Raw genomic sequence first — 8,969 nt, forward strand, 5'->3', positions numbered from 1 at the left:
GTTTATCAATATTCAACATGTTCTGTTGCCATGGCAACGGAGAAGTAAAATGAAAGACACACCTAAAACGTATGACACTTTCAACTTTTAGCATTTTAAGCATGTTGATAAGAATGACACAGACTTAAAAATAAATAATCGTTGCACAATGCCGTGTTAACAAATTGAAAAAATGTAACATTAAAAGAAGTCACATTTATTTCTAGCAAATTATCAACACAGATAACAGCTGACATTTTGAAATTAGATGAATAAATTTATTTCAAGCATTTGCATCATGCATTTGCTTTTTTCAAACTGCTTTACATAGAAAAAGGTCATGTAAAATTTGCATGTTGTTATGTTTATAGTGATAATAATAAGGTCTTAAGGTAGAAATGTATACAAACATTATCAAATGTTTGAAACTGTACATAGGGTAAACATTTAAGACTTTGTAGCTAAAACGAGAATAAGTAGGTCACTGGTTCAAATTCTAGGTCAACCAATATCAAATTTTAATGACAATCGAATTTATTGTTGAGTTCAAACTTTTTGGTTGTAGCTTGTATTATGAAACTCTAACTTGCATTAAATTAAATACTTGGTCAACTGATCTCAGTGTATAATTCTGCATCTGGAATTTTACAATCAAAATACAAAGAGATCACTAGAACAGATTAAGGTCAGCTGGCATGTCTTATTGTGTCTGTCAATATCCAAATTTCTTTAGCTTCAAAAAAAAAAAGAAAGTAGGTCACGAGGTCTTAAATTCTAGGTCACCTTATACCAGTGGGCCATGATTTGAACAATCAAAAAAGAACACAAGGCAATTCTTCCAACCAAATGGTCTTGCATTGTGGTTTCTGACATAAAGAGTTTTTTATATAAAAAGTTCGGGGGCCATTTTTATGCATATAGTGGCCGGGCGTGTGTCCAAAATAGAGAGAAATAAGAATCCCTAAAGATAGGCAAAAAAGGCAAAATTGAAAATGTTGCAGGCTCGGTTTGCTTGAGCTAGTCGGGGGAGCATCATCCGGTTCAACCGGCTCTTGTTTTAATCTAGACTCATGATCATTATTTGATGCCTGCAAACTTAGCACTTTACGGAGAGTGTCAGATGTGAAGTCCAGGCGTCTCTTGTTCCACAGACAACAATTGATCTCGGACATTGAGTTTTACGGTCATTTGTCTGTCAAAAAAGTTAGTACCGTAGCTTAGTAGAAATTGGTCATTACTCTTCTGGTTATTTATCCATGAAAGTCAGATAGTTTTACCGACCTTCAAGCTATCAACAAAGAAGTGTTGAAATTGGCGTATAACCCAGGCCCGGCCCTATCATGATTTGAAGAAACATGGTAAAAGTCTTCTAGAAATTATTTCACATGCTCTAAACAATTGGGTTAAAGGGATGATTTTATAAAGGATTTTATATATAAGTGAGACTATGTAAATTTATTGACCCTTGGGAAGGTAATTATAATCAAACGGATCATGACTTAACCAAGCTTAGTAGTTGTGTATTATATCGTGACATAAATTGATATGGTCATAGAATGAATGCTTCACACTAAAATATCAAAGCATTTTATTTATGGAGAAGTTTTCAAAGCCTTTTCTTTATAACACAAAGTAAAATGACTCCTGGGTTAGTCAACTTTGACTAGATTGTCAAGATTTGAAAAATAAATTAAGGTCTTTTTGACAATTCTTTTAACCCAAAATCTAAGATCTGGGCAATTGGTTTTGGAAAAAATATGATTGTAAAAAGTTTTCCTGTGTCTCCATATGAAATAAGTTGACCCTAGGGGTGGGTTAAATTTTCATTTGAATAAATTTTGTACTGGTCTATACAAGGCTACAACAGAAATAATTAGCTATAGGCATCGGTTTGGGAGAAGTATTTAAGCTTTTCCTATATGTAAAACGAAGTGACCCCTGGCATAAATGAATTTGACCACAATGTCGTGATTTAAGCAAATTTAATAGTATTCTATACCAGGTTCTGTAGTTATGGAGATGATTATTTTCACGGTTTTCCTATATTTACACTGTGTAAACAAAAGTTTACTCAGGGGCTTCGCAAGGAACATGAATGTGTACTTCTTGACCTTTTACCAACCATGACCTTGATGTTGTGTCATGCATATCATAAGCACATAGTCTCACGATGGTGATTATTTGTGCCAAGTTATTTAAAATCTTCCATTAGGTCAAAAAGTTATGGAAAACATATAACCTTGACCTTGGTTGCAGCAACCTGGATGTTGAGGTCTGTAGATTGTGTCGTGGTGGGGATCATTTGTGCTAAGTATTTTAAAACCTTTGAATTGTCAATAAGTTATAGAGCGGACATGAAAAAAAAGAAAGATGTTTTTACATCGGACCGTTGAGTATGACCCTGACCTTCAGGGCTGTGACTTGATTATTGTGCTCTGCCAATGATGTAATAATGTTGTTCATTTCTGCCAAGTTATCTTAAAAACATTTCGATGTTTAAAAGTTAGAGACAGACACGAAATGTAGACTTTCTAACATATGACCTGTAAGTATGACCCTGACCTTTAGGGTAGCAATTCAATTATTGCGATCTGCACATCGTCTCATAATGGTGATCAATTGTGCCAAGCTATTTAAACAAAATTTCATAGGTTTAAAAGTTATGGAGGGGACACGAAATGTAGATTTTTATACATTTGACCTTGACCTTTGGTGTAGCAACCCAATTTTTGCGTTCTGCACATGTTCTTATACTGGTTATCAATTGTGCCAAGATATTTTTTTAAAAATTTCAGCGGTTAAATGTTGGAGCGGACAAGAAATGTAGACTTTTAAACATTTGACTTTAAAGTGTGACCTTGACCTTTTGGGGAGCAACCCAATTATTGCGCACTGCACGTCGTGTCATAATGGTGATCCGTTGTGCAAAGTTATTTCAAAACTTTTCAGCATTAAAAAAGTTATGGAGCGGACACGAAATGTAGACTTTTTATTATTAAATGAAGACTTTTAACATTTGACCTTAAAGTGTGACATTGACCTTGGGAGTAGTAACCCAATTATTGCGCTCTGCATATTGTTTTATTATGGTGATCACTTGCACCAAATTATTTCAAAAAAATTTCAGGGGTTAAAAAGTTATGGAGCGAACACGAAAGTTTTACAGACGGACGAACTGACAGACGGAGGCCATTCCTATATTCCCCTTTCCGCTACGCGGAAGGTGATAAACAATGTTGGCATAGTCCCATCTGAAAAAGCCATACGTATTAAAGCTCAAGATCTTTTTATTTATTTCCAGGAATATTTGAAAACATTACACATTGTCAGTTCTATTTTTTACTTCTGTGACTAAGATATACAATAATCCGATTTATGCAAAAAACAACAACAAAACAAACTTTCTGTCAAATTTTATCAAATATAGCCTATTTTACGTCACATCAACACTTTAGCGACTTTTCTGCTTTACTGAGGAAGACCTTAATATGTTTCCCTCCGTGCATTATTTCATAATATTGACACCTTCTGGTCATCTTTTAAGGCAAATCAGAATTACAAAGTCTATAAAAAAAGTGAAATTTGGCTGATTCAAATAAAAAAAACAACATTAAAATTGTTTGTAAAATAAAGAAATCAAAGTCATATGTTTATCCTGATTCCAAATTCAAATATGTCCTAAACTTAATCTTAATTTGGAACACACTAGTGTTCATGTGCATTACATGCTACCGAACAATTTGAGAAATGCAGTCTTTCCTCATCTCCAATTACATTAAGACTGCACTTTTATAATGACTTATTTAAAACAGAAAGCTTATATGAATTTTGGATACGTTCAGCCGCCGGTTACTCCACATGATTTATTGATATTTATTGATGATGAGAAAATAACGAAACTGTAACAGTTGATATGATTACCAAAGTCTTTGAGATTTTATTTGAATGCTTACATGTATATCAGTTATAGCTTATTACTACGTGACGACAGTTTACATACTTTTTTGTGTGAGTGGAACGAAAATCGCTCCCAAAGTTTTACAAACACATATTTTTCTTATAACTGGTAAAAAACGGTCGAAAACAAAAGCAAAATCTATCATTACACCAAATTTATTAAGTGCCTTTCTGATATATATATAACATGTTTAAATGCGTTAAAGTCAACACATTTATATCATAGTTATAAACATTAAGAAAGAATACTCGACATTAAATAAAATTTTAACAATTATACAAATCTAGATATGACTATGTAAAACTATCTGCATATAAACATACTATTAAATTTTTTTCTACGTGATTTATAATAATATTATGAAACAGACCGCCATCTACTTAAATAGTCACATATTTCTAAAGAACGAAATGAGGCTGCAGTAACAAAACTCATATTGTTTACATATCGGAATTACTTATATTGTATAATTAATTTGAGACTTTTAAGTTTTAGTTTTGTGTACATTCTTCTGTAGCTTGTTCTTAATGTATACAGGAGTTTGTCCCTATACTGTATCCGATTTTCAATAGGTAAACAATGGAGAATCTATACAACGTTTTTATGTGTTTAAATGGAGGGGTTGTTTTTGGTAATAAGACAAGATGCCATTTGATGAACAGTCCGGAGTTTGTTGATGATGGTTTAAGACATACTGACCATATAACAAAGCATAAGGTGGTGTGACCTGTAGGTCACAAAATTATTTATAAAGAATTTTGAGGCAACGGTGGAATATGGCCTACTAGTATTTGTTTTGCGTAGCAAGACATCTATACGTACAGGATTTATAATTTATGCTACTCTATAGTTTTTTAGAATAGAAGAAAGTGTCAAATTTCTAACACAAAATGGTGACTTTATCCATGTTTCTCCAACTGTTAAAATATTTATCAGCTGGGCTTGTAATGCATTAAGATGAGAACACAATCATTTAGGTTTTTCAGATGGATCCATGGCACATTATCTTGAGACCTTCTTCATCACAACATATTGACATATTGTCTATTCCTTCTTATCACATTTGATCTGTGGGATTTTTTTTGCTTTATTTGTTATCTATTATTATAATTTAATGACCAATTAATGAAGAATGTTAAAAAGTTTTTTTTTCTCAAATCCGTCCAAACATCAAGCATAAATTTTATTTTTCAATATAACTCTGAGTAGATTTCATTATTATCTTTTACCTCTAACACTTTAAGCGTTTTTTTGTTACAGTAACTGTTCAGCAAAATGTTACCGATGTTTTAATTCAAATTTGTGTTATTTTATGGAAAGTAAATGTATTGAAATTTGAAATGATTTTTTTATGTTTCAAATGTATCCAACTCTGAATTCTGTAATGCATAATCATGACATTAACTTCTACAACATGCTTGAAATTATAAAACTGAAAGCCTCATACGTTTCCGGGTTTTTCTCATTTTACCACTTTGTTGCCATGGCAACAGAACCAATTAATGTTGTTGGTAGAATGCAAATCTACCTTTAAAAAGAATTAAAGACTTTAGAACATTTCAAAATGTAATCTTGTTGGTTATTCTTAGTCTTAATAATCGTTATATATCAGTTCACTAGAAATTGGGACTCAATTTCCGAGTACCCCACCCACTTTAGGAATGTCAGAATTCACATTCTTACACAATAAAAATAAAATAAGGGTACAATTAGTAAGTTGTTGATCAGGTCTTTGTAATATATGGTAAAAATATTCATTTTCACAACTATGCCTCGACTGATAGGAAAAAATGCCAGCCCCATGTCGATTTTTGATACTTTTTCATGCTTTTTTAGCAAAATTTCTCTATGAAAACAAGAGTATATGTATAAGAAAATGAAAAAAAGACCCTTTTTCATATTGTTCCAATAGGATGTGAAGTTTCAACATCACCTGTACCAAAATAAATACAAAAAAGAACTAATTTATCATATAAATTGCGTATTAGCCATTTTTCAATAATTTGGCGGCCATCTTGTCGGCCATCTTGGATTTCTCAAAACGTACCATGATTTGACATGTCTACCCAAAATTTTTGTAAACTTCAAACATTTAGCTTTACATTGGTATAACATTTATCCATGGACCTTTTTTGCACACAAAAGGTCCTCAGGGACTGTACTACAATGGATTTAGAACATGTTAGATGATTTTAAAACAGCTGGGGAATGTAACGCTGAATGTGCAGTAATATGTCGTAAAGTTAGCAAAATGTTAACTAAAGTAGTACAATTATTTTGACTTTCATACAAAATAATAATGCATTACAATTATACCAATTACCTACAAAGCAAATCGAGCAAAGATAAGTCACTTTTATGGTAAATGAGTACTTTTTTTTGAAATTGTACACTAAAAACAAAGTTTTGAGAATTGATATAGTAATGAGAAAATTTTATAATGATTTTATTTTCAAAAGTTGGTGAAATGTTGGTGAAAGACACATTATACATCAGAAATGCTATCTTTTTATTTCTTATTTTCACCAATCTGATATTCACAACAGACTTGACCTTTTTACAAGTCTTAGAAAATGTAAGAATTATGATATTACTATTTTATTGTTTGACATGTTATTTAGTAAAGGGGGATAAATATGAAAAAGTACATTTTGTTTTATATATTCTAACGATCATACTGTCAGTACTGATTGCAAGTATGATGTTTACAGAAATCTTATTTTTTATAAATTGATGTTCTAAACATGTATGTAGATTTTATTATAGTTCATATATTTAATAAAAATAAAATTGTGAAACAACATTGATGTTTTAGTTATCATATACAAATATATATGTACGTAAATCAGTTTCGTTGTAAGGAAACTTGGCGTCTGTAGCTGTACACAATTATCCTGGATGTTGTGTTCTATTGGGGAAATAATCATAAAGTAGCACCAGTACTGGTAAGTCCAGGAATAAAGAGTACACACATGATTGAACATGACAAGTTTCTTCACAATCTAAACAAGTTGGACTGGTCGTATTGTACAGATGCAAATTGTTGAAAAGCAATTATTAAGGTGGCTTTATTATGAAGGTACATGAACGAAAAGGATAAATACCTTTTGATTGATGTTGTCTAGAAAAAAAAGCAAAACCAAAAGAAAAAACTATGCAAGATTATTTAGATAAACAAATCAAATTCTGTCCACTTGATAAAGGTTATAACCTATAATGACACTTCTAGATTAAACAAAACCTAGCCGCATTATAAAAAGCTTGAAAAAGGGTAGTTCATTCCCGGAAACTGAAGTTTTTTTTTGATACAATTACATGTTCCGATGTTATTGTGTGTTCTTCTACATAACAGCAGAGAAAAATATCGTGGAAACGATTATTACTGCATAACTAATCAAAGGCCATAACTCTTTGATGAAGGGTCTGACAGGAGCAAGGCAACAATATGCGAATCTCCTCTCCCATACACTTTTATTGAATTTCTACCAGTACTTGCAGAGAAATAGCAGGGAAACGATTATTGCTCATTATGTATACTACATAACAAATCAAGAGCCATAACCGTATTGATGGTTCCCATAAAGTTTCGTTGAATTTCAGCCGGTAATTGCAGAGAACTAGCGCTGAAACGAAATTCGGACGGATAGATGGAAAGCACCTATATAAAAGAACCAAAACAAGCAATCTGACCACATAGTGAAAGTACAAAACATTTTTTACAATAGATGCATTGTGTTGCTATCGTAATATCCTGGAAACAATATGCAACCTCGTAGAAAACAAGAACGAGATATTGATATATTTGGAATGAGTTATTATCTCGTGGCCACAATATATTATGTCGTTTTTCCCCTGTGTAACCGTTCTATACAGGTACAAAATGTTTCAGGAAACATGGATAGTGTGAATCCATTATATGCCCTCACGAGTTATTCCCCTTCATTACTTGATAGTAACATGTTCCGCTCAAACACTTTTACTAAATTATAAATATGTTTAATTTATAGTGTTCTCGACATAAAGAATATTTCGCTTAATGATAACAAGATAATGCAATGATGTGGCTGACTTTGTAATATATCTCGGACAAGTTTAGAGTCTGTTTAAATCACTAAATGAATTAACAAAACTGAATTAAATGTAATTGTTGCTTTTTTAGCTCACCTGAGCATGCTCAGGGTGAGCTTTTAGGATTGATGATTGTCCGTCGTCCGTCCACATTAAGTTGTTAACACTCTAGCTGTCACATTTTTCCCTCAATCATCATCAAACTTGGTCAGGATGCTTGTCTAGGTGATAGCTCGGATGACTTCGAACATGAGTCATCTCGGATGAAAAACTAGGTCACCGGAGCTAAAAAAAGAAAAACTTTGTTAACACTCTAGCGGTCATATTTTTGCCTCAATCATCATCAAAGTTGGTCAGAATGCTTGTCAAGGTGATAGCTTGGATGAGTTCGAACATGGGTCATCTCGGATGAAAAGCTAGGTCACCGGAGCTAAAAAAAGAAAAACTTGCTTGTTATCACTCTAGCGGTCACATTTTTGCCTCAATCATCATCAATCTTGGTCAGGATGCTTGTCTAGATGATAGCTTGGATGAGTTCGAACATGGGTCATCTCGGATGAAAAGCTAGGTCACAGGAGCTAAAAATAGAAAAATCTTGTTAACACTCTAGCGGTCACATTTTTGCCTCAATTATCATCAAGCTTGGTCAAGATACTTATCTAGGTGATAGCTTGGATGAGTTTGAACATGGGTCATCTCGGATGAAAAACTAGGTCAAAAAAGCTAAAAATAGAAAAAACCTTATTAACACTAGCGATCACATTTTTGCCTCAATCATCATAAAACTTGGTCAAGATGCTTGTCTAGATGATAGCTTGGATGAGTTCGAACATGGGTCATCTCGGATGAAAAACTAGGTCACATGAGCTAAAAATAGAAAAATCTTGTTAACACTCTAGTGGCTAATGTTTTGATTCAAATATCCTGTTAATTGGTCTGAAAGTTTGTTTTGATGATTTCTAAG

This window comes from Ruditapes philippinarum, unplaced genomic scaffold (genome assembly GCF_026571515.1).
Source record: "Ruditapes philippinarum isolate M1 unplaced genomic scaffold, ASM2657151v2 ctg2412_1_1_1_1, whole genome shotgun sequence".
Taxonomy (NCBI): Eukaryota; Metazoa; Mollusca; class Bivalvia; order Venerida; family Veneridae; genus Ruditapes; species Ruditapes philippinarum.